We start from the raw sequence: 27,447 nt of genomic DNA, 5'->3' as shown, positions 1-27,447 counted from the left end.
CATAGGGCTCACCTTTAACCATGACAGTGACCCCTATGTGAAGTCACAGAGGCCAGGCCTCACTGTTAGGGAAATCTCAAAGGCTGTCCAGGCGTATGGGTATATTTTAGGCTAGTACTTAAGGGAAGTATCTGAGGGCATCTTTTATGACCATTTCATGGGAAGAAGCTCAGATCCAGGCCTCCTCTTTCTCTAGGGAACTTTACCCCTGGGAAGAGCAAGTCCAGTGGGGATGAGGTATGCATACTCAGTCCCAGTGTGCGAAGTGTAATTCTTGGTTTATCGTTTCTGATGCTCTCGTTATCAGCAAGCTTCTCTCATCATGAAACTTGGAGTGTGCCATCTTCTGGGCCCTGGGTACCAAACTGATTGATAGATTTGTCCTGCAACCTGTTCCTTCACCACCATTAATCCCCACTTGAAGTAGGATTGCCCAGAAAGCAGGATGTCATGAAACTTCTGTACCTGGACATGCAATGGTAGTCGATGACTTCTGAGAGTGTCACTCACTGGAGAACAGCGCAACAGCAGAACTTCATCCTGTACCGGTCTGCAGTACAGGCTGGGTGTGTCCATCCCTTGGCCTCATTGTCTGATGAGTTGTGGGTGTCGTCTCTCTGAGTGCTGATTTTGACAATTTCTTGGCACACATTCCACTGATACTGCAACTTTTCCTACTGCTAAAGCACAGGTCCTATTAAAGGTCACCTCAAGGACCACATTGTGCCTCACACATTACACTCTCCCACTTTTCAGTATAATACACTGCTTAATTAGGCCTTCATCCCAGAAATCCTGTATGTATTTTTCCCACCACCAGAGCCCAACCCTCACTGCACACCTGCAAGCAACTCTTTCTGAATCCCAGCCCACCCCAGTAGACATTAAATTCCCTCACACCAACACAACAGCCTTCACCTTGGCAATGAGCTATTATGTGAGGTAACAGACGCTTGACCACACCTCTGTCCAGCTTATTCCTCTGTGCCTGAGTGCCGCGTGAGGAACAGCCATGCTTTCCCAAACTGTTCTGAGCACTCTGTCCCAGCACTGTGGAAGTCTTTCCCTGTGGTGAGTTCATCTTATGAACAAAGCCTAAACATAAAGTTACCCTGTCTCAGACAGCAATGTGTATATTGGTAGGGAAGATACATGACAGCATTCAGTGTCCTCTATAAACACTTTCACACGTATGACATGGACCTGCAGACAGAAGCACACACACGAGCACACATGCAAAGTGCAAATGTCCAAAGTTACAGAATTAGAGGCTAGAGTGCTTTCAGGGTGTTTCCTCTGATAGTGACACAGATGTTTCTTTCCATACTGTGACAGCTGAGTACAAGTGAAAACATTGCTGCTGCAGGGACTGGAGTCCTCAGGGACGAGCAGATGACAGTCCCCGGGTGCTTTTCCTACCTTCCCTGAAGAAGCCATGAGTGCTGGTCTAATGTGGCCATTCAAACAGGAATGGAGCCTTCTTTCGTTACCTACGCTGGGTGCTGAGTCCTGGTCTAGAGACACCTGTACAGCTTCATCCCAAGGCCTCTCTCCCTGGTGATATGAGGGGTTTCTCTCCCTGTGGTCTTGAGGGACCAGTCCCACTGCTATAAGATGTCTGATCCCTGGTCTTTCTAGTTCTTAGAATGAGCTGTCCCTCAGGCAGGAACATTTCAATGACCTCACTACATTTCATTCTCCCCATTTAAGGCCTCAATGAGGAAGTGCCCCACACTGACTGAGTCACTCATGATGAATTTCAGGTAGCATCCATCCCAGAAAACAGCCCAAACTTACCCAGATACTTGGGCCTGCTTCGAATCCTAGCCCTCCTTGGTGGACTCTGTGTTGCAAAGAGCACTGATGTTTCTGCAGCAGAGATTTACCTGTGAGGTCACAGAGGCCTCACCTCACTTCATTCTGAGAATCACAAAGGGCATCCTGGCCTCAGTTACCTCCAAGCTTGGGCCATCCTTATTCTCTCCCAAACTGTGTCAAGCATCCTTGGAAACACATAGATTTGGGAAAGTAGCTGGAAGTGTTTCACAGAGACACCTCCATGGGAATCACATACATCTTGTGGTAGCCCTCCATCTTTTCTGAGGTAACTGCATCCTTGAGAGGAGACACACAGCTGACAATGCTGCTTCCTCATCTCAAATGTCTGAACTCACCCTCTATCTCAGCATCTCAGATTCTCCATAGGCATCATGGTTTATTGCTGGCATTCACCTGCAAGGTGTTACCTTCTTCCCCTTGCATCTGGCTGCAAATGTAGCCATACCTCATTTCCTGTTACCTCAGCACCACTAATCTTTTAGTGGGTGGTAGGTTATTATCTGAGTGCTAGGCTGCAAGGCCAGTGACCCTCAGTTTTAGAGGGAACAGTATGAAAATCTGTAGATCAACAGTGAATAAATACACAGCATTCATGAGCCACAGAAGAATGAATGCAGACAGAGCCCAGAGTGAGGTGAGAATCCTGGGAGCACATGCTGTCACTTGTCCTATCCTCAGTGCACCTTCCACCCGAGTAACTGTGTCTGTGAGTAATTGTTCTGTCTGGATATGTTTCAAGCCACTGTCCACATGCAGTTTATGCAGTGTTGGGAGCTCGTTCTGTTAGCCTGCTCTTTCCTGGGACTCTGTCAAGTCCATGCTTCCCCTGTGCAGGAGCTGCAGTCTCAACCACCAGGTTTCCAGTGTTTCTCATGACTGGGTGGTGGGTGTAAAACATGACTGACACCCAACACTGGGGATTGCTGGGCACACATGGCCATGGGGGCCACTGTGCATTCTGTGTAGTTAATCAGAATGTTGGAAAGTTCAGTGGATAAGTGTGACCAGCTTTAAATCTTCGCTGAATTAGCCTGGCTCTCCCTCTGGAGACCAGTGTCCAGCTTCTGGCATGAGGATGTTTTAGGGGAGTTGCACTGTGTTTTTGCATTCAGATAGGTTCCCATGTAACATGACTCATGACGACCTGTGGGTGTCATTTGGAGACTGGGAAATCAGAGTGCCTGATGGAAGGACAGGCTTTTACAGCAGGTGAAGGAGTCATCATTGTTGTGCCCTGAGTCTGGCCATGTGCTGTCTCCTGCACAGGCTCATTGTGGCTGTGGCTCACCATCTGACATGGAACACAGGTTATGTACGGATATATTTGAGCACAGAGAGACCCGTATCATTCATTATTGTGAGAAGTTGTTCCCTCTCCTCAAATTATCACCCTCATGAGGGATGCAAGGACAAATTCTGGCCAAACCTGGTTAAAATCCTGGAATGAGAACTTAAAGTGGAGTCACCTGCACCAACATCAAAGGGCACACTGGTGTGTTAATTCTATGTTGAAACTCACACTTATGTGTGGTTCAGGTTTAATGACCCCCATAAATTTACTTCTCAGTAGCTGAACGTTTGTGTCAGTTTTCAGCCAGCCTAATCTCTCCCAGGATCGGCAGTTTCAAGTCTCTGACAGTAGAATCGGGGGAGCCTAGCTGCCCAGTGTTTCCTGGTGGGAATTCATATTTTCCCCCATCCTTTCATAAAGGAACCAGATTTCACACTGCACATCTGCATTAAAACTGTCACATGAAGCAGCATGTCATCCTAATGATGAACAGAATGTGTGACATCACTAAAAGCACAATGTAAGCCACAAGTTTCTGCTGCTCGTGTATAGACCATGGTCAGTGTTCACTGTGAAGGAGCAGTATGTCTAACTTTGTAACTGGAGGTGGAGACGGCTGAGGAGTTTCCCATTGTGTCTGTTCCACATCTTTCCTGTTCAGTACATCTAACTTTGTAACTGGAGGTGGAGACGGCTGAGGAGTTTCCCACTGCGTCTGTTCCACATCTTTCCTGTTCACCAGCTGACAGGCACTTGGTGGTCCCCAGTTCTTGGCTGTTGGGAACGGCACTGCTGTGAGCATGTGAGCAAACTCTGATACACTGGCTGTGTCCTCTGGGTCTCTACCCAGGAGTGTGCTTGCTGGATCTCATGGTGGCCAAGTCACCGTTTCATGAATAGCCTCCTTTTATTTTTCCATAATATCAGGATATTTGTGTGCATAATTTTTGTTACTATTTACCAGTGAAAATTCATACAAATTTTAAAAAGTACTGTGAATCTGTCCATGAGCCCAAGCACATGGTTGGGGAGCTCACTGGTCCCATGGGTGGATCTACTATTATGTGCTGTGGATATCGCTCTGTGTAAATAAAGTTCTGATTGGTCAGTGGCCAGGCAGGAAGTATAGGCGGGACAAGAGAGAAGAGAATTCTGGGAAGTAGAAGGCTGGAGAGAGACACTGCCAGCTGCCGCCATGAGAAGCAACATGTAAAGACACTGGTAAGCCACAAGCCATGTGGCAAAGTATAGATAAGCAGAAATGGGTTAATTTAAGATAGAAAAAGTAGATAACAAGCAGCCTGCCACAGCCATACAGTTTGTAAACAATGTAAGTTTCTGTGTGCTTTCTTGGTTGGGTCTGAGCGACTGTGGGACTGACGGGTAAGAGAGATTTGTCCTGACTGGGCCAGGCAGGAAAACTCTAACTACAAATGGCGCCCAACGTGGGGCAAGAGTTTCCACCTAAAACCTGACAAAAAAGATTCTAAGACGGAGCTAAAAACAGCTTCCTAGTTGTCTCTCTCAAGTAAGCTGCAGCCTGCAGGTTTGAGCTACTATGGCGGGTTCCTGGCATGTGTGTCTGACCTGCAGTGTGGCGGGAATGAGTAATCTACAAGCAGCACTTTACTGTGTGCTGGATTTAGCCTTTGCTAGTTTAAAAAAAAAAAAAGTTTCTGGGCTATGCACTGCTTTGATAGAACTGCTTCTGATAGTTGATGGTACACATGGCTCCAGACCCAGAGTTGTCTGTACCACCGCCATGTTGGAAAGCTGAGGTGAGCAGAGCCAGCAGCCACAGCGGCGTTTCAGTCTTACAAAGATGGATATTACACAGAGAATCTGGTTTGTCTTGTCTTTGGGATTTTTAACTGCAAAAAAAGATTTGACCATAAAAGCTGTTGAGTTAAACAAATATGTAAATGTTAAAGGTACCTTGACTTCAAAATTTGGATATAAGGATATGTTGCTTTGGAAAAGAGTCTCTGCTTTTGTTTCCACAGAAAGCCAGAGGCTATGGATTTGTTCCAGATTAAGATACATCAGGTTTGATCAGCCAAGACCACCTGAAAGGTCTCTGATGACACCATGGCCCAGATGATCCAACATCCAGAATGGTTTCAAGGCAACTGGCTCAGAGGTTTACCCTCACGGACTACTCCATAATCCTAAAATTTTCTTTGTGTCCCCATAAGATACAGCGCCCCCCTCCAGCAGGAAGTAGTAAGAGAAACTACACCCACATTTCCAAAATTATCAAGCTGGCTTTGGAGATGGAATTGGCTCACTCCTTCTCTAAACCCAGACATATTGCTAAAAGAAAAGGTTAAGAGATTCTTGTGTCCCAAATCAGAAGAGCCCTCTGGTGTGGGACAGAGAAAAACCAATATTTTTATTTAAAGCAGTTTGATTATAAATGAGATCTCTTTCTAAAGAAGAAAAGGGGATATGATACAGATATAATAGGATGAAAGGGTAGATTAAGGAACTTACTTCTAAAGAGCAACAACTTGTTTAAAATGTTTTACATTGGTATAGATTTTAGTTTATTGATACAAACTTAAAGTTAATTTTGTTATACTGTGTGTATATTTCTAATCGTGTTTAAGGTATTATGTTTGTATAGCTCATTTTAAATTGAAATGGATAATTAAAAATAGATGAATAATTAGTCATCTATGAAAATCATACTCATAGCCATGTTAGTTAAGTCTTCTAGATATACATAGACATATTTCAGATAGATAGGTAATCTTCAAATACTTCAAAGACCTTCAGAATATGGCATTTAAAATATTTTTAAAATTTAGAATTTCTGGACAGTGAGACATGTCTGCTCCTGGCAACACCGATTTACTTCAGAGACAAGGATGGGCATTGAAGACACTTCATATCTTATCTTCACCTTGGCAAAAATAGCCATTTGGGCAAGAAACTGTTCTTGCCTGGACTGCTTGGTTAACTGGACATACAGGACCCATAGAAATGTGACCACTGAACTTTGCTTGACAAAATGGTCCTCAGGCTCCTGCTTCACAGAGGAAACTGACAGACATTCTACAGGACACTGAAAAAAGTGACCAAGAGACTCTAGCCCTGTGGGCTAAAGACAAATGCCCCAACTTTACAAAGGAACATTAGGTGACTGTCCAGGCTGCCAGCTGTCTCTGTCTACTCTTGCAAGACTCCTGAAAAATGCTTGCATCCTTCACCTGGTTCTCAGGTAATATTATATCCTTCTGAGGTCTTTGATGTGGTTGAAGACTAGATAGTTATAATTTCCTCAGTTATGATAAAAGATACATTAGATATAAAACCTTAGACTCATAAATATAAGATAGATAGGATATCTTCTTTAATATTGTAACTGTAATTCTTGCTTGATAATTGTTTTGTTATATGTAATTTTACTATGTAAAAGTTAAAACCTTCCTTTAAAAAAAAAAGAAAAGGGGAAGTGCTGTGGATATCGCTCTGTGTAAATAAAGTTCTGATTGGTCAGTGGCCAGGCAGGAAGTATAGGCAGGACAAGAGAGAAGAGAATTCTGGGAAGTAGAAGGCTGGAGAGAGACACCGCCAGCCGCTGCCATGAGAAGCAACATGTAAAGACACTGGTAAGCCACAAGCCATATGGCAAAGTATAGATAAGCAGAAATGGGTTAATTTAAGATAGAAAAAGTAGATAACAAGCAGCCTGCCACAGCCATACAGTTTGTAAACAATGTAAGTTTCTGTGTGCTTTCTTGGTTGGGTCTGAGCGACTGTGGGACTGACGGGTAAGAGAGATTTGTCCTGACTGGGCCAGGCAGGAAAACTCTAACTACAATTATGCTAAATGAACTGGGTGTGAAAATGTCTCCATATTCCTGTTTACTCCCACAGATTAGTACAGCTCTCCGACCTCGTCAGTTTCTTAGTGCAGTGTGGTTAACAGAGAAAGTCACAACTGTTCAGAAAGCAGAGAGTAAAGCCAGTGGAGTGCTCAGTCACGAACAGGACATCTGTGTCACCCTCTTCCCCTTGATCAGATCAGAGAGGACCAGAGTCAAACAGTGTGTTCTGGTCAAGAGCAGACCGCTGCACTCAGGAACTCTCAGCATCTGTGGCTGCCTCTATAAGACCTGAATAAGATCAAGCCCGTCACATTCCAGCGCAGAGGGTCGAGGGGCTCATGTGCCCTGATCACTAGCTGAGGAGCTGTGGGGAGCTGATGGTTTCTGCTGAAGGGGTCAGTTGTCTCTAAGGGTGTGGATTCTGTTGTTTCCTGTGCTCCAGTGGGTCGACACATGCCCACAGTGTACGTACATCTCCAATCTGTCAGTTTTATTTTATTTTAGCAGGAACAAAGCTGGCAGGTAAGTAGCTGATGGTTGATCTGGAAGGAGTTAGAGGATGGGTTCCGGGGGAAATATGATCAGAATATGTTGTATGAAATTCTCAAGGAATTCATACAATGTTTTTAAAAACTCAATTTAATTAAACTGAGAGATGAAAAGAAGACGTGCTCAGATTCCTTACTGCTAACGAGTGTAACCACGTCCCCTGTGGCTGTTCCTGCATCCACAGGCTTTAGATGTGAACTGCAGCCTAATAATCCAGAGGCTGAGAGAAGCCACTAGGACGTGTTTGGTAATCAGCTGGTGGGCCCAGTGTGCAGGAAGCCTGCTGCCCCACCTCACCTCCCTTTCCACCCCCAGCTGCTGTTCTGCTCACTGCAGGCTGGGGTCCAGGACCTGCTCTGAAGGTTGTCCAGTTTGTGAGCAGATCAGTTTGGTGATATATTGTGCACCCCGATAAAGCTTACCTGGGAATCAGAGAACAGAGCCAGCCACTAAATTAGACATAGAGGTCAGGCAGTGGTGGCACACACCTTTAATCCTTGTCTCAGGAGGCAGAGGTCTGTCTGGATCTCTGTGAGTTTGAGGCCACACTGGATTACATAAGAAACAGAACCAGGCAGTGGTGACACATGCCTTTAATCCCAGGAAGTATTATGGCAGGACACAGAAAGGTATATAAGGCATGAGGGTACAGGAACTTGCTCTCTTGACGCTGAGGATTTCATAGAGGTAAGATAGAGGCTGGCTGTTCTGCTTCTCTGATCTTTCAGCTTTCACCTCAATATCTGGTTCTGGGTTTTTTATTATAAGATCTTTTAAGACTCATGTTACATCTGGCTCCCAATGTTTGTGGCACAAATTCACAAAAAAACTGCTTGCCTGTGGCCTTGCATGTCCCAGCTCAGTCTTGAGCTGCATGCATCTGGAGTCTCCACTCCATGTGGGCCAGGGTCCCTAACCAGCTGGATCCAAATGGCTGGATCTTTCACTTCTCCCCTGGTGGGTTGTGGGCTCTCCCTGGACCCCCATCTTGGGCTGCTGCCACACTGGGCATCTGCCTTGAAACCCGCTTAGGCTTCTACTGTACTGCATAGCAGGCAGAGTTAGTGAATCAATTAAGATGTCTTATAGGGCCGGGAGGTGGTGGCACATGCCTTTAATCCCAGCACTCGGGAGGCAGAGGCAGGCTGATCTTTGTGAGTTCGAGGCCAGCCTGGTCTACCAAAAAAAAAAAAAAAAAAAAAAAAGATGTCTTATAGGGAGAAATTACATAAAAGAATAATTTTCCCTACATTAAAAATGGGAAACATTTTGACAATGGAGGGTATCTGGTCTCTGTTTGATAACACATTAGGTGGTCTGAAAATGGAACAATTAAGTGAGAGGATAATTAATGTTGACATGATGTAATGTCAATTACATTTTATATATTATTTGTTTGATCATTTCTGTTTTATCATTAAAAAGTTGTTTAATGTGAGTGCCATGATAAAAATTTTCTAAAACTTGTTAAAACAGATTATACAGAAATTCAGACTCAGACAGAGGAATTTAAAGGTGAAACAATCTCAACATTGCATTATACAGTTACAGAGAAATAGCTTAAGAATTTCAAACAGCCAACCTTAATCTATCTAGTAACCACACAGGAATTGTCAAATGCTCAAGGCTGTGTATGAGCTGATTGGACTCCTGTGCAAATGTTATATTTGAGGAGATTCAAAGAAGCTATAGTGTCATATGGTATGCATTTTCCATTTGTGAAGCAAATGTTAAACTTGTAGTCAACTTGTAATAGAATTATCCCTCAAGACTGGAAAGATTTGGTTATAGCGGTCTTAGAGTTCTGGTCCCCACTGACAATGGAGGACCTCATGAAAAGATGAGACTAAGACCACTGAACAATGATGTAGGGCTAGAGGTATGGAAATTTCCTAAGATCAACTTCTTGGAGAAGGTGATTATACTAATATACAAAGACAATCTTTATAGGATGACCACACCCTAATTTTATGCAAATGGAAGCCTTGAATGCTTGGGACAGAATTGAAGAAGTAAGAAAGAAAAATATTAGAAGGCATTATAAAGAACAGTCACTGACCATCCAGACTATACAAGAACAGGGCACAACAGCTGCTGATTTTTCAAAGACACCAACAGCCCTACCTTTAAAATAGTTAACAGACAAGCCTGTATGGGTTCAGCAATGGCCTGTAACAAAAGAGAAACTACAGCTGGTACAAGAACAGTTAAATGCTCAGTATATTGAGGAAACAACCAGCCCTTGGAATTCTCCTATATTTGTTATTAAAAAGAAATCTGATAACAAAATGTCCTATTTGTTCATTATATAATCAAATCCCATTACCAGCAGGATGTAACCCAAAGGGTACTTACTCAGAGGAATGAAATCTGGCAGATGGATGTGTTTCACTTTGCAGAATATGGAAAATTGAAATATGTATACCACACCATTGATACCTATTCAGGATTTCAATGGGCAATGGCTCTGAGTTCCAAGAAGGCTGATTCTGTAATCAGAAGCACACATCTGGTAGGGGAAAAGCAAGGGGGCTAACAGAAAAGGAGGGATTTTGACTCTCCAAGTGTTTCCAGGAATGAACCAAATACAGTCATCTAGGTTTGTCAGTTACTCTTGGTTCTGAATGGAAATTCTGTGTGCCCCTTCTCAACACTTTCCTGCTCAGGTGTCTAAGTGGAGATGTCCCAGCTTAAAGCCATTGTTCACCACCTCTGCTCTGAAGAAAGAGAGATTTCCCAAAAGAGTAAGAAAACCAGAGAGAGATGATTTTACTTCTTTCTTACCAAACCTGGCCTGAGGACTCCTTTAACCACTGTTGTATGATATTTTGTTTGTGTTCTGACAAAGTTTGCCTAGAGATCAGAGGGTGCAGCTAGCCTCTAGTTAACCATAGAGGCCAGGCAGTGGAGGCACACACCTTTAATCCCAGCACTTGGGAGGAGGAAGCAAGAAGATCAGGAGTTCAAGGCCACCCTGGGCTACCTGAGATTGAACCAGTCTAAAAGAGAAACAGAGCCAGGCAGTGATGGTGCACACCTTTAATCACAGCATTAGGGAGGTGGAGACAGGAATATGAGGTGGGTGGAGACAGGATCTCATCCACCCCCACCCTGCCACTTGGTCTGAGATTCTGTAGAGGTAAGAAGTCTCTAGTGGCTGCTGTTCTGCCTCTCTGATCTTTCAGGCAAGCTTTATTTCAGAACACAAATAAAATACCATCCAACAATCCACCTCTATCAACACAATGTCAGTGCCCTTAACAACTGCAATTGTGGACTACAGATGCAGATTAGAGAGGGAAGGACGGGAAGGAGGAAGAGGAAGAGAGACAGAACACACACACACACACACACACACACACACACACACAGAGAGAGAGAGAGAGAGAGAGAGAGAGAGAGAGAGAGAAGCACAAATTTCTTACTTCTTATTAACCCAAGCCTCAAACTCAGTCAATTACAATAACACATAAAACAGTCAAATATTTAAATATTTGTAGTTGTATTGTATCAGGTTTCCCAGAAACAGGAGTCATAAAACACATTATTTATGAAGTATTTCCTCCCTACCCAAGCAGCTGCTGCCAGCCACTGGGGGAGAGGGTGGACGCTCACCTTACTGCCATTCTGTTCTCTGCAAGGAGGCAAGGCTATACCAACTCTCCAATTCTCCTTAGCCTTCAGACTTTCAGAAAAGAGTCAAAGTCCATTCTAGCACATTAGGCTGGGTCAACTGGCCATATACTTTGAAGGGGTCCCCACTGAGAAAGGAAACCTCTGGGTTTTCTACTCTCACGTCGGTGTTGCTCAGCCTGGAATGTACTCTGGGTCATCTCCAGCGGATGCCCTTTGCAGTAATGGCCACCAGACATTCTTCTTTCACTGTGGGAAAGTGTCTGGTCCCTTTTCTCTTTGTGTGCATATTTGAGTCACAGGAAATGGTCTTTACATCCTACTTGGGAATGAATGAGGTGTGGGAATTTCACAAAAATGCTTCCTGTCTTTATCACACTGATTCCCCTTTGTTGCTTTTACACAATGCTTAAACATTCTAACAACTTTAAGTGATGTGGATTCCTTAGGGAAAAATCGGGCGTAGAGATAATGAAAGGAATGAATGGAGGAAGCATCTACAGTTAGGCATCTTTCCCTTAATATATGAATGAGAAGGTTTTCATCACTCAGAATCATCATATTTTAAAAAAGCTACTTGTATAATGGCTCATAATTTCATGACAAAATCTTGTTACTTAAAAATTAAAGTTATGACAGTGTTAAATTCTTAATGTAAATTATGGTTATTGAACTCTGTAGTGGGTAGCCATCTCAGCATTGGCCTGGAAGTTCCAACCCCCATTGAGGCTTCGGTAATGGTCACACCCACAAGGAAGGGCTGAGGGAGGAAGCTGAAGACCCAGGATCCAGAGGAGAGGTCTCTCTTGGTTCTGGGACCCTGGACGCTGGAGGTAGACCAAGCAGAGTTCTCCAGAGAACACCACTGGACTGCGCCATACCTTTGCCAGACCCTACAACCTATCCCTTCATTTGTAAGTTACCCCACAAAATAAACCTCCCTTTTAACTACATGGAGTGGCCTTAATAATTTCACCAATATCTGGTGCCCAACGTGGGGCAAATTCCAAAGGCCTGGGTGGCTCCCTCCCTCAGCCTCCTTCCTGGCTGGCGAGTACCTAAACCTGCCTGCAAAGTTCCATTTAACCAGGGGACGCCTACACGGTTCCATTCCCAAAAAAGGGAGCAGCTAGTCCAGTCTCAGTTCCCTAGCTTAGCCCCCAGACCAGCAAAAACTGTTGTGAGTGAGGCGTTCCCACTCCTCCCTGAGTGCCGGATCCCCGCCATCTTGGCTCCTGCCTTCAGTTGCCTGCCGCCAGCCAAGGTCGCCAGCAGGCCCTGCTTTGGAGCTATACCAACGCCTCCTGCTGGCTGAAAAGTGCTACTGCAACCCCCAAAACCATGGAAAGGTAAGCTTATTTCAAGTAAAAGTACTTGATAATTTTATACCTTAAAACTGACTAACAAATTTTGAGTAATTCTTGTAATATGGCTGATAACATTATCTCACAAGAATTTAAAAACCTTTTTGCCTGTATGATGAATGACATTTTCCTGGAAATATACGACCTCCCTAAGGCATATCTGGCCTGTACCATTTTGACATTCATTGTAATAATTCACACAGTGTTCAAACACTGGTTTAATAATAAGAACAAAGGTGAGTCATTATTGGGACTGATACAGGCTTTAAAAGATAGCAATGAAAGCTTACAGAAAAAGGTTCTTTCTATGGAATCTGCTGACCAGGACTTACATAAAAAGATTCTCTCTCTGGAATCTGCTAACCAGGATTTACAGGCTTTAAAAGATAACAATGAAGGCTTACAGAAAAAGATTCTTTCTCTGGAATCTGCTGACCAGGACTTACATAAAAATATTCTCTCTTTGGAATCTGCTAACCAGAATTTACAAAACAAGCTTGTACCCAAAATTGCTTTTATTGATAATAAATATGAGTATTTAAGGGATAGAACACTAACTCTACAGAGTGAAGTTGTAGCTACTCAGACACTATATAAGGAAGAAAAATTATCATTACTTGATAAGATAAGGTCCATGGAATCATATGTTTCAGAAGAACATAAAAACTTCCATGATTCCATTAGAAATCTGGAATCCCCTTACAAGAGAGGAGTTTTACTCCCTGGAACAGACCCTAGGTGCTTGTTTACAAGCCCTGGAGGGAACTCTCAATAAACATGACAAGGGACCTAATAAGCAGAAGGGCAAGACCATACAGGTTGTAATATCTCCAAATGGCTCTCATACAATGGCTTATCCTGTTATCATCCATGAGAAGCCAGCAGATGACACATACCCCAAGCCATATACAACGTATACATTACAACCAATTTCAACAAAGGACTTTAAAAATATAAAGGAAGCAGTAGTTACATATGGGATACACTCCACATATGTAAAACAGATGTTAAATTCATGGTCTACCTCACATAGAATCATTTCAGATGACTGGCATCAGTTAATTTCAGCTGTTCTAGAATATAGCCAGCAGTTACAGTGGAAAAGCTGGTTGAGAGAAGAGACAAGAAATTTAGAACAACAAGGTAAACTCAGAGGTTTTGAGATCTTCCAAGACCAAATACTTGGTGAAGGATGTTTCGCTGTCAGGAATGTATAAGCCATTTATGATGAACATACAATATCCCTATGCCATACAGCAGCTCTAAATGCTTGGGGAAAAAATTCCAGAACCTGGAAAAGCAACTGAGGTATACACAAAGATATTTCAGGGACCACATGAACCCTTCACTGATTTTTTTACAAAGGCTGAACACAGCTATAACAAAAGCTGTGTCAGATAAAAAATTAAGAAAAGTACTAACTGAGTCCTTGGCATTCAACAATGCTAATGCAGAATGCAAAAGAATACTTACACCATTAAAGATCAGATCAGCTCCTTTGGAAGAATGGATTCAGTACATTCTTAACTACAGTAATGAGGCTTGGATAGGAGAGACAAATCCCAGAGGTGAAAGAAGGCCCCATGGTACCAAATGTTTTAAATGTGGTACACCAGGTCATATAAGTAAAAACTGTACATGGGGTAATCCTAGAAGTAATACTCCTTCTAGGAATAGCCTAAACAGGAGACCCCAATCACCTCCTGGATTAAGTAGAAGATGTGGCAAAGGCCGACATTGAACCAGTGAGTGCAGATCAAAAATAGATATACGAGGCAACCCTTTACTGGCAGGAAACACCTCAGGGGGCCTCTTGCAGGCCCCCAAATCAAATGTGGTAAGAACATTCCCAGATACCGAGGAAGACATTCCTCTCCAGGACAACTGAATAAACCAATGTATAATGTAAAAATCGATACTACAATGGATGATAAAACAGCTCTGATAGATGAATCACAGTTTACATAAAACACAATAAAACAAATATTTTGGCAGACTTCCACAAATAAACAAAGACCAAAGCTTAAAATTCGAATTAATGGCTTGGTTCTGGAGGGCCTGGTAGACACAGGTGTGGATGTGACTATAATTACACCAAAATCATGGCATCCGAATTGGCCTCTTCAAGAGGTAGATGTCCAACTTTTAGGAATTGGCACCCTATCTCAGATAAAACAGAGTTCGAGATGGGTTGAATGCATAGGGCCAAAAGGACAGAGAGAAAGCCTGAAGCCATATGTAACAAATGTAGCAGTAAATCTTTGGGGCCGAGATCTGTTACAACAATGGAATACCCAGATTAAAATTCCTACACTCTCAGAAAAGGAATACAGGCCAATGCATGTTTCTAGGAATAATATCATAACATGCTGTAAAAAACAGTCACCAACCATTCAGGCTGTACACAAACAGAGCACAACTGCTGTTGAACTCTCAGAAGTACCAACTGCCTTACCTTTAAAATGGCTAACTAATAAACCTGTCTGGGTTGGACAGTGGCCTTTGACAAAAGAGAAGCTACAAGCTTTAGAACAGCTGGTTCAAGAGCAGTTAAATGCTCAACACATTGAAGAATCTACCAGCCCTTGAAATTCTCCTGTATTTGTTATTAAAAAAAAGTCTGGTAATTGGAGAATGCTGACAGATCTGAAAGCTATTAATAAAGTAATTCAGCCAATGGGCTCCCTACAGACTGGGATGCCCTTGCCCTCTCTGCTACCCAAAGAATGGCCTATAATAGTTATTGACTTAAAAGACTGTTTCTTTACCATACCCTTACAAAAAAAGATAGAGAAAAATTTGCCTTCACAGTTCCTAATTATAACAATTTTCAGCCAGTCAAGAGATATCAATGGAAGGTCCTTCCACAGGGAATGTTAAACAGCCCTACCTTATGCCAATACTTTGTACAAAAACCATTAGAGATAATTCGTGTAAAGTTTCTACAATCCATAATTTATCACTATATGGATGATACCCTATTAGCTGATCCAAAGTTAGACACATTAGAAAACATGTTTAAAGAAGTAAAAAAAGTTTTGCCTCACTGGGGACTGCAAATTGCTCCTGAAAAAATACAAAGAGGAGATTCTATTAATTACTTAGGATATAAGATAGAGTTACAAAAAATTAGACCCCAAAAGGTACAACTGAGGAGAGATCGATTGAAGACTCTTAATGATTTTCAAAAGTTGTTAGGAAGCATTTCCAACTTATTGGGTATCATGGGAATACCCAAAGATGGACTACAAAATTTGGCTAATACTCTAGAAGGGGACAAAGAATTAAATAGTCCCAGAGAATTATCAGCTGAAGCTGAGAAGGAATTGGCTCTAGTAGAAAAGACAATTCGAGAAGCACATGTGGATCATGTGGATCCAGAACTTAAATGCATTCTTGTCATATTCCCCTCCAAACATTCCCCCACAGGTATTTTGATGCAGAGGGAAGATAATATATTGGAATGGATATTCCTACCATGTAAACCAAATAAGAAATTAAAGACTTATATAGAAAAGATCTCTGATTTGATTCAAAAAGGTAAATTAAGACTTCGCCAGTTGACAGGAATGGACCCAGCAGAAATTGTAGTACCTTTAACTAATGAGGAAATTTCATCACTATGGAAAGATAATGAATACTGGCAGAGAGCCTGCAGTAACTTTTTGGGAGAGATTAACAACCATTATCCCAAAAGCAAGAGGATAGAATTCATAAAGAAGACTGAATGGCTCCTTCCTCACATTGTACGACATAAGCCAATTTCTGGAGTCCTCACATTCTATACTGATGCAAATAAATCAGGGAAAGCAGGATACAAATCAGGAGACTTAAGTAAAGTGGTACAAAGTCCATACAGCTCTGTACAAAAGGCAGAACTGTAGGTCGTTCTTATGGTACTGATGGACTTCACAGAACCCCTCAATATAGTCACTGACTCCCAATATGCAGAGAGAGTTGTTTTACATATTGAAACTGCTGAATTTATTCCTGATAATACAGAATTAACTTCATTATTCATACTATCACAGGAAATCATCCGAAAAAGGGAACATCCTATATATATATAAAACACATATCAGATCCCATACAGGTCTGCCAGGACCTCTAACACAAGGTAATGATGAGACTGATCAGTTACTAATAGGTAATGTGCTAGAAGCCTCAAAATTTCATAAGAAACACCATGTAAATAACAAAGGTTTGAAGAAGGATTTCTCCATTACTTGGCAACAAGCTAAGGATATTGTGAAAAAATGTCCTACTTGTTCCTTCTATAACCAAACTCCATTACCTGCAGGGAGCAATCCAAAAGGTATACAAAGAAATAAAATTTGGCAGATGGATGTGTTTCATTTTGCAGAATTTGGAAGATTAAAGTGTGTACACCATACCATTGACACCTATTCAGGATTTCAGTGGGCAACTCCTATGAGTTCTGAAAAGGCTGATTCTGTGATTACACATCTATTAGAAGTTATGGCCATCATGGGAATACCTGTACAAATTAAGACAGATAATGCCCCAGCATATGTCTCCAATAAAATGAGACAGTTCTTTGCTTATTACAATATAAAGCATGTTACAGGTATACCATACAATCCCACAGGCCAAGCAGTTATAGAAAGATCCAATTGAACTTTAAAGGATATGCTAAATAAACAGCAACAGGTAACAATGACTCCTAGAAATAGATTGCATAGTGATTTATTAACCTTGAATTTTCTCAATGCTGATGAGAAAGGAACAACAGCTGCGGAGAGACATTGGACGACAGACAAAACTCCTGAGCTAAACCAACCGGTTTATTTCAAAGATGTGTTGACCTCAGAATGGAAACCTGGATATGTCCTACGTTGGGGAAGGGGTTTTGCTTTTGTTTCCACAGGAAAAGAAAAGCTATGGATACCAACAAAATTAATAAAAATTCGATTTGAACAGGAGAAACCCCTTGATGAACCTCAGTGAAACCTCAGTGAAACTCAGAAAATAAACCTGATGTGTCTATTATCTACTAGAGATGATGAAGGATAATGGAAATCACATCGGCCTTGCTTAAAGTCAAAAGATGAATTATTTATTATTGTTTCATCTATTAAACAAAAGGCCTAGATGTTATCCTGAGGACCTTCCAGTGTTAGCATTTGATGTCAAGTGGAGTAGATCCAACAGGTGAGCACCTTGTAAATTGTTTAGACACTGGCAAACTTCAGAGTTCTCAGATTATCCATTCTGTTGTTCACGTGTTGGCTGTTCACGTGTTGGTGAACTTGTCCTAATGTCTACTTCTATTCAACCAATAAAAACAAGGCCAAAAAGAAAAGCCACTTAGCAACTATTCTGCTGGGGACAAATTTATTCATCCTCTAAGCAGACTAAGTTGACATATGATAGAAACGACTTGAGCTCTTTCTTCCAGCAAAGTTATCAGGTAACCCATAACAATAGAAAGAATTCCATCTGTACAAAAAAGGATCATAGATGCAGCTTGGGGACAATGGAGTAATACTCTAATCTTGTCTCACAGCAGTTCCAATGCATATAGGAACCCATGCATCATAATAGAATTTTCTCTTTACATCCTATTCACTTCAGTGAAGGAGCAAGCCCAAATGTAACCGAGGAGGCAGAAGTGAGTGAACTGGAAAAAGTACATGGATGCAATAAAGAGAGCTTGTGAGTCTGACACGATGAATATGGTTATTGGGATTAGTAGGATTAATAACTGTACTGAGCTTTGTATGTTCCCAATTTTCTAATTTTGTTCAAATATTCTTCCCCTTGCATTGTGAACAGGTAAATAGAACAATGCTGGGTTATCATTTTGCACATCTCTCAACATACATAAAACACTGAACTCCCTCCATTCTGTCAATTACATAGACAGCTAGTGTAACATTGTAAAACACACACACAAAGTAAAGCACCAAGCCACTCTGGGAAGGGAGGACTAACTGTCCACTGTGCTAAAACAACCTCAGTGTTTACATTTGAGCAGACAGATTCTAGAAGCTTCTGCAAGTTACTTTAAGTTTGTTCGTTATGAATATTAAACACTATTAATGACAGATAATTGGATTGTCTTCTCTGGATGTGCACAAACTTGTACCTCCTTGCTTTTCAGAGTTGCCATCCTAGAAGTTTTATTTTCTCCTTTTTTAATTTATTATATTTGTGTTTTAATTTTACACATCAGCCATGGGTTCCCCTGTCCTATCCCCCTCCCGTCCCCACCCTCACCTTCCCCCCAGCCCCTCCCCTCTATTCCCATCTCCTCCAGGGCCAAGACTCCAGCTCTAGGAGTCCAATTGTCGAGAAAGAGGATGGACTGTAAGAGTGTGAATTGTTGAGACCAAGATTGGAAAAGCACAGGGACAAATAGCCAAATGAATGGAAGCACATGAATTATGAACCAAAAGCTGTGGAGCCCCCAGCTGGATCAGGCCCTCTGGATAAGTGAGACAATTGAATAGCTTGAACTGTTTGGGAGGTACCCAGGCAGTGGGACCCGGACCTGTCATCCTAGAAGTTTTATTATTAACTATGCAACTTTTCTGAACCTGAATTCAGGTTGAGCAATTATCCCAAGGCCCATGGCCACCCCTCTTCTGCAGCCAGAGAGGCACTAGGAGCACAGCTAAAGAGATACCCAACTCACCTAAGGCATGAACCTAAGGCACTGGCCCCTTCCTCTTGTTCCTACAAAACATCTGTGCAAGAGGCCCAGCTGGCTTACAAACGTGTCCCACGATGCAGGCCAGCATCAGCCTTTCCTACTACCCCGTGCCTTATTCTCAACATCTAAAGCTCTGTGAGAAACAATGCCGTTAGCAGGTTGTAAGTTTACAGGCTTCCCCTGTTGCACTTCTTTCCGCTGGCAAACTGGACAGGCCACGGGGGAGTTGACACATTACCTGTTTCCTCATTTCCTTCCTGGAGGAAAGTACAAGGGCTTGAGAGCTGTCCCTCCAACTTTCAGGCAAAATCCTTAGGACGCCTGCTTTCAGGAAACTGTCCCGAAATCCCCTCTCCCTTTTCCCCTTTCTGCTGTGGGCAAAGAGATTACCCACCATCGGTTTCATTCACAGAGCAAAGGCTGCTTGAGATAGTGGGAAGAAGGAATACACAGATGATCTAGTAGCGAACAGTCCCTGAAATTTGAAGCTGAAGGCAGCCATACTGCTGGGAAAGAACCTAAAATTAGTGAGGTCTTCAAAATTGGGCGCTTGAGACGTTTATATTGGTTCAGACTCACCGGGCTGTGAAGCAGTTCTACCTGGAACTCTGCTGGCTCCAGCCAATGCAGCAGGCATCCAGTAGACCGGCAGATTAAGAACTACAGTGTGCAGAGAGTGTGCAATCAAAGCCAAGTCTGAAACCATAGAGCAGGTTGGAATAGTAAGATGGCAATCACCCTGTGGTCAGAGCTGTGACACTGGAGCTGGGTGCTGTGGGTACAACCAAAGCCTAGACTTGGGACCCGGGTCTTCACTGACTCTTACCTTCTGTCTGTGGGCACACAAAACCTCCCCTTCCCTGCACTTGTCCTTAGGAAATGAAAATGGAAGTATTCGTGGGGTATTTCAAACTCTTTTTTAAATTTCCACAATGTGATCTTTTTGGAGGGGAAGTAATGCTAGTGACTGGACCTTACAGATGCTAAAGACACACTCAGCCCTGCTTTTTATGTACCACCATTAGTTGTGAGGGAAAGAACTACAACACAGGCTCCACCCCTGAAATTAATGACACAGCACTCTCCCCAACATCAGTTCAGCCACTGACTTTCCCAAGGATAACCCACACTCTCCCCAACACCAGTTCAGCCACTGACTTTCCCAAGGATAACCCACACTCTCCCAACACCAGTTCAGCCACTGACTTTCCCAAGGATAACCCACACTCTCCCAACACCAGTTCAGCCGCTGACTTTCCCAAGGATAACCCACACTCTCCCAACATCAGTTCAGCCACTGACTTTCCCAAGGATAACCCACACTCTCCCAACACCAGTTCAGCCACTGACTTTCCCAAGGATAACCCACACTCTCCCCACACCAGTTCAGCCACTGACTTTCCCAAGGATAACCCACACTCTCCCAACATCAGTTCAGCCGCTGACTTTCCCAAGGATAACCCACACTCTCCCCACACCAGTTCAGCCACTGACTTTCCCAAGGATAACCCACACTCTCCCAACACCAGTTCAGCCGCTGACTTTCCCAAGGATAACCCACACTCTCCCAACACCAGTTCAGCCACTGACTTTACCAAGGATATTCCATGCTCTCACACCAATTAGTGTCAGCACATACATTAAAACAAACAAACAAACAAACAAACTGGAGGTCGATTATTAAATTTGATTTTCAGATAAATGGTAAATTCGTATTATCCATTCCAAATATTGTATGGATGCACTTATAAACAATACAAAACTTTGTTTAGCTGAGATGAAGCCTGCATTTTATTGGACAAATCCCCAGTGAAATTAAACAAAATGGTTGGACATTAAAGCTGAGAGAACTGAAGAAAAATGACCATTCCGTGAGCTCTATGAAATCAGTAGTGAATGGGAATTTTAACAATGAATAACAACTGCCAGAAAAGTGCTAAGGACTCCCACAGCGCTGCCACTTTAAACGCCTTTTGGGCGAGGTGACTCTCCACCACCAGCCACAGCAGAGTCCCTTGGGGGAGCAGCTAACCATTTTTGATACTCAGATGTGTCCCTTACTTAACAGATCAGAAGGGGACTTTTTGTAAGAATCTGGGCAATGCTCATGAACAGCTGAGAACCACTGAACTGCAACAGAGCTCCATGGTATGGCATCGAGTGTGTGATTGCTACAATGTAAGGTTCTCAAACTCTGGTGCACACTGAACTCATGGGATTCGCAGACCTTCCTGATGCTGGTGCATTCTGAGTTAATTAGTGTGGGGTAAGGTCTGTAGGCACCAGGAGCTGCCAACACTCTAATGAAGGAGTTTCTAAGGCACAGCAAGGTCTAGAAACCACTCTTCTTAGGATGAGAGCTGCATTAACGACATTTGTGCGAGCAGAAGTGAAATCTAACCTTCTAACCAAACTATTACATTAATGAGAAATTACTTTCCAGGCCCATTTTCCCTACATTGGCTGGGGATTCAAACCTTATGAATGAAGTGTCATTTTCAAGAACTTTAACCCAGCTATGTTTGTAGGATGCATATTAACCCCTTTGCCAGAAATTCTGTGGGGGAAATGATGGTCACACAAGATCTTTCCACAGCGAAGTGCCTTGGATCCCACATAGTGATGGCCACATAATGATGTTTTGGTCAGTGATTGCCACATGCACAACAGAGGTCCCATATGTTTATAAAGGAGTTGAACAAGTCTAGTCCCCGAGTGGTACTGCAGCCTCATAAAGCCACAGATCAATGCATTGCAAATGTGTCTGCAGTGATGCTGGGAAAACAAACCCATTCTGTCTCTCACATAAATGTATCACACATTTAATTATACACAGTGCAAGAATACTTGATAATAGTAAATGACGATGATTTTGTTTATGGACTTACTATACTTCCTATAAGTATTTTGGAGTGCACTCCTATTTGTTAAATAAAAACAATGGCCATAACAACAAGTGTTGGAGAGACGGTTCACGACATACACAGAGACACACACTAAAATAAGACATTAAAAAAACCTGTTGTTTAGTACTGGGGTGTTGCTGGCCTCGCAAGTTCAAGGCTCTTGTTTCAACCAGCAGCACAGAACAATCAACTGTTCGGAAGTTACTGAAAACCAGCACACTTTAGACCAGCAGCAGCTTTGTGCACCCCTGTTCCCCCACCTCCCCTCTTCCTGGGATAGGGTTTCATTACCTGCTCAGCTGGGCCTAGATCTTGTAAACCTCCTGCCTTGGCTTCCTGAGTGCTGATACCATAGGCGTGTTCTAAGCTATTGACTTTACATCTTCACATCAAGAAAGCACATCACACGATTGACCTGGGCTGTCTGGGTTGTGTAACTACTCTGAGGTGCTCATACACAGTTCTCAGGTGTTTACATTGCTAAACAATTCTTGACTCCAGAATGGGGAGAACTTGAAAACTATGCTGACTTAACCAGAAGCCACACTTCGTTCCTGTGTGCAGATCACACCAGCAGGGAGGTCTCACACAGCTGGACGTGAAAAGAGGACCACGTCAACCTCCAGCCTAGTTTCACCAGAAGACAAAATACAATACGGGCTTTGCTAAGTTAAGTGTAGTGATAAGGGACAGCGACCTTTCTTGCAAACTGCTAAATGCACGCTGATCCTGGGGCTGTTTGTCCTCTGACATTTAAACAGTTACTCACCCTCAAGAGATGTCTCAGCCCTGAGCGAACACAGAGTGAAAATAATGTGACTTCAGTGCCCAAAGCTCACAGATCTGAATTTCCAAAGGAGTGAACCGTGAGAGGATGTGGGCCTTTCCCAGCCACCGGGGACTCTGAGAGCTGGAAGAAGACAGGAGTCAGAGAGGACACCTTCTCTCTCTTCCTTATTTCTTGGCATGTTGGAGATGAAAGCCAGGAAAAAAGATCTGCAAGAGCAAAAATAGATAAAGGTCTTCTCTAGGTTCAAAAGATTTGGAGTTTAGTGCTGAAGGCAGATGCAAATTGCCACAAACGGAAGGCTAAGCACACGGTGCTATGAACCATACGTAGGAGGTAAATCCTAGGCTAGGAAGCCAGAAAAGGGTCCAAAAGGGAGTGATATCTGAATGGAAAGATGGTCTTAATAAGAACAACTATTAGTCATTGATGCCACACTAAAGAGCTTGCTCACTGAAGTTCACAGCTATCTGTTAAGTTAGCTTGATCATCCCCAGGGAAGTGGAGGCTCAGAAAGGCCAGCTGCTTGTGTCTGTGGCTAGGCTGTAATATAGCACACACTTCAGTGCCAGTGCTAGATTCAGAACATGCAGTATTATTATTTTTTTTGAGCTGAGGACCGAACCCAGGGCCTTGTGCTTGCTAGGCAAGTGCTCTACCACTGAGCTAAATCCCCAACCCGCAGTATTATTTTTATCTCTCTCGATTATATTCTTAGACATTAGTCATCTGTCCTCTCCAGAGAAAAAGGATGAGATAAATGAGTTAAATAGGAGAGAAAGACTATTCCTGTTAAGGCAGAACCATGGTCAGATGCCTAACACTGCAGGTGTGTGTAATCTAAGGGACACTAGCAAGCAGTCTCCTCTTCCAACAGAATTTCGTTTCTATGACAGTAAGATGCGCCCTTCACATAAAATATTTGCTAAGACTGCCACCTAGTGGCAATAGGCAGGAGGTGGTTATGAACTGATATCCAGCTGCTTACCTGGTAGATCAGACTCTAAAGTGTGTATTTCCCAATAGTTTACCCTATAAATAAGATACACAAAGAATTAGGCAGTCTGAATCCCCCCTCAAAAGTTCACTGTGACCAATCAGACCTCAGAGAGACCTTTCTTTCTTCCTTCCTTCCTTCCTTCCTTCCTTTCTTTCTTTTTCTCCCTCCCTCCCTCCCTCCCTCTTTCTTTTCTTTTGTCTTGTCTTGTCTTGTCTTGTCTTGTCTTGTCTTGTCTTGTCTTGTCTTGTCGTCTTGTCTTGTCTTGTCTTTTCTTTTCTTTTCTTTCCGAGATAGGGTTTCTCTGTGTAGTTTTGGTGCCTGTCCTGGATCTCACTCTGTAGACCAGGCTGGCCTTGAACTCACAAAGATCCGCCTGCCTCTGCCTCCTGAGTGCTAGGATTAAAGGTGTGCACCACCACTGCCCAGAGAACACCCATCTCTTTTGCGCACACATAGAACACAGAGGAACTCTACCCATGTAAAGACCATGTATCTGTCTCAAACATTCTGAAGGGACTTGTTCAGCTTCAGTATTCTGATTAAATGATAACTGTTAGTATGAGACAAAAAAAAAAAGACACTCACTTCCCTTTGACTTGGGTCAAACGGATTTAAGTCAAGAGGAGAATCAGTATAACTAGGGAACGTGATTTATGAGAGAGCATTTGAGCATCCTACTAGTCCAAGAGCTCCAGTGAATTGTAGCATTGAAAACAACAAGGTAAGGAATGGGTGCTGGAAAGTGGGGTTTCAGTAGAAATATAATCTTGTAAATAGTTTAAAAAATGAAGACTTTTGTTTTTAATACCCATAAACAAACTAACAAGTTATGTTCTGTTCTTAGCAAGCAAAAGACCTAATGTCTGTAAACATGGCGATCTTAATTCTAAGTGCTTAGATTACCTGGGGTGGGAGGTCAGCTTAACTGAAGCCAGGAGGTCATCTGAAGCAGGGGCAAGAAAAGGATTATCCACAAGATGTCTGTCTTAGGGTGACTACTGCTGTGATCAAACACCGTGACCAACGCAACTGAGGGAGGAGGAGAGTTTATCTGACTTATGCTTCCGCATCACTGTCCATCACTGAGGGAAGTCAGGGCAGGAACTCAAACAGGGCAGGAACCTGGAGGCGGGAGCTGATGCTGAAGCCACAGAGGAGTGCTGCTTACTGACTTGCTCCCCTGGCTTGCTCAGCCTGCTTTCTTACAGAGCCCAGGACCACCAGCCCAGGGATAGCACCACCCACCATGGCTGGGCCCTCCCCCATCAATCACTAATTAAGAAAATGCCCCACAGGCTTGTGTACAGCCGGATCTTACAGAGGCATTTTCTCAACTGAGGCTCCCTCCTCTCCGATGACTCCAGCTTGTGTCAAGTTGACGGAGAACTAACTAGTCAGTATAATGTCTGAGACCTTTATTTCCTTTACCACTCACTGGGCCCTTCACTTGGATAAGCCTTCTTTTCCTTCAGGCAAGTCTTTTCCCCTCAAAGAAGCCATTCTGTCTAGAAGTAAGCAGAACTCCTAACTCTAAGTTTGGAACTTAACAGTTTGAGTCCACTCAAGCTCAGAAAGATGGATTATTTTACTTTCCTGTTTGATAATTTCATACATAAACGTAACGTGTTGTGATCAAACCCACCCCCATTCCCGCCCCTTGACCCCCCCCCCCCCATCACCTCAGCACCTTTCTCTTCAGTTTCACGTGTTCTTCTTCTACAGCCACTGAGGCTACTTAGTGCTGCCAGGAGTGCACAGACGGGTGCAGGGCCATTTCCTGGAGCGTGGGCAGCCCCTGGGCGGCTGCATTTCTAGAGAAACGGACTCTCCCGCAGCTTGCCAACTGCTCCTGCCCTCTGCTGGGACTTTGTGACTCACTTGCTTTTGCCTTGGTCTTGTACGCGCAGCCACGGCAGCTTGGAGTTTGTGGGTGGGATGAAGGCCCCTTGTCTGGGAAACCAGTGTCTCAGCAGTCACCCCACCCCTGGTTCTTACAGTCTTCCCACCCTCTCATGCAGTGTTCGCTGAGCCCTGAGAGGAAGGGTGCCACACAAATTCCGCGTTCAGGGGTGAGCCTCTCAGACACTTCCGCTCAGACGGAAGCACTGCTGTATATTGGTTGAAACATTGTATCTTCCCAACCACAGGGACCTCAGACTGAAGTGCTGTGAGCGGCAGGATGAAGACAGCCCAGCTCCAGGGCATCCTCGAACACTCAACTAGATAGAAGAGGACTCTATCAGTCTCCACTTCACCCCTGCTTTTCATTCTTTCTCAAGCCAGACGGCAGCTGGAAGCTGCAGAGCACAATGTTATCTGACAGTATCTTCTCAGGTAGCCACACTTCAGGCCACAAGAGAGGGAATGAACGCAGTCCATTTCCCCAGAAGTCCCCAAGAAAAATCACATTGGCTTGTCATTCATAGGCCATCTTTCAATTTCTGTAATCAAGATGATGAGTGTCCTACAGGTGAAAGTTCACTGGAGCTGAAGGGAAGAATCAGCTGTAACAAGTCCACGTGGATGAACATGGATGGCAAGAGGAATTGCTTATAAAATACACAATGCTCTGGGCAGGAAAAACAGGAAATTCATCAATGCATTGTACTGAGTTAGCACAACGTTGATGAATGAAGGCTTCATTTATTCAAACAAAAATCGAACGTAGCAACGGGGCTCATTAGGAGTTAACGGTGATGCACGAAGAGACTCCATGGCAGGCTTCACTATCATTATTTCTATGAAGCAGTCAAATCTGCCTGCCTGGACAGCTACTCTTTATGATAACTGGCTGTCACATGGGGAGCTGAGACAATTCGATTTCCAGCCTGTCTCATCAGAGGTTCTCAACATGTGGGCCATGGCCCCTTTGCAGGCTAAAGAACCTTTTCATAGGGATTTCCTAAGACCATCAGAAAACACAGGTATTCACACTATGTTTTCTAGCAGTAGAAAATTACAGTTATGAAGTATCAATGAAATAATTTTATGGTTGGGGTCACCACAACATAAGGAACTGTATTAAAGGGTCACGGCATTAGGAAGGAGAGCCACTGGGTTAGATCCTGTTGCCATATTTATTCCATGGATTAGGACAATCCCGTATCCTGCACCCAGACAGCTGTTCTCTTTATTTATTCCATGGATTAGGACAATCCTGTATCCTGCACCCAGACAGCTGTTCTCCTTATTTATTCCATGGAATAGGACAATCCCGTATCCTGCACCCAGACAGCTCTTCTCTTTTCTCTGTTTAGCTATTCTACAGGCTTCAATGGCCAGAAGCTTCATCATAACCTTTAAAACCTCATTTCTCAGCCCATTCTACCAATCATGGAACTTTATTCATTGATCCAGTTTTATTTCAGATTGCTTGGTGTCTCAGATCCTGTACTCATTTTTGCCTGGTCCCAAAGTCATCTAGCTTACAGCTCTATTTAATAATGAAAGAACAAGGGTGCTGAAGGCATCCTCTAATGAAGAACCATTTGACAGATGCCTCTTCCACTGAACTATTAGCTTCTTGAGTACAGGAGCTTTTCCTTTGTAGTACCCTACCCTAAGCACTC

Source organism: Onychomys torridus, chromosome 8, assembly GCF_903995425.1.
Source record: "Onychomys torridus chromosome 8, mOncTor1.1, whole genome shotgun sequence".
Lineage (NCBI taxonomy): Eukaryota > Metazoa > Chordata > Mammalia > Rodentia > Cricetidae > Onychomys > Onychomys torridus.
Note: the sequence above shows the minus strand (reverse complement) of the source record.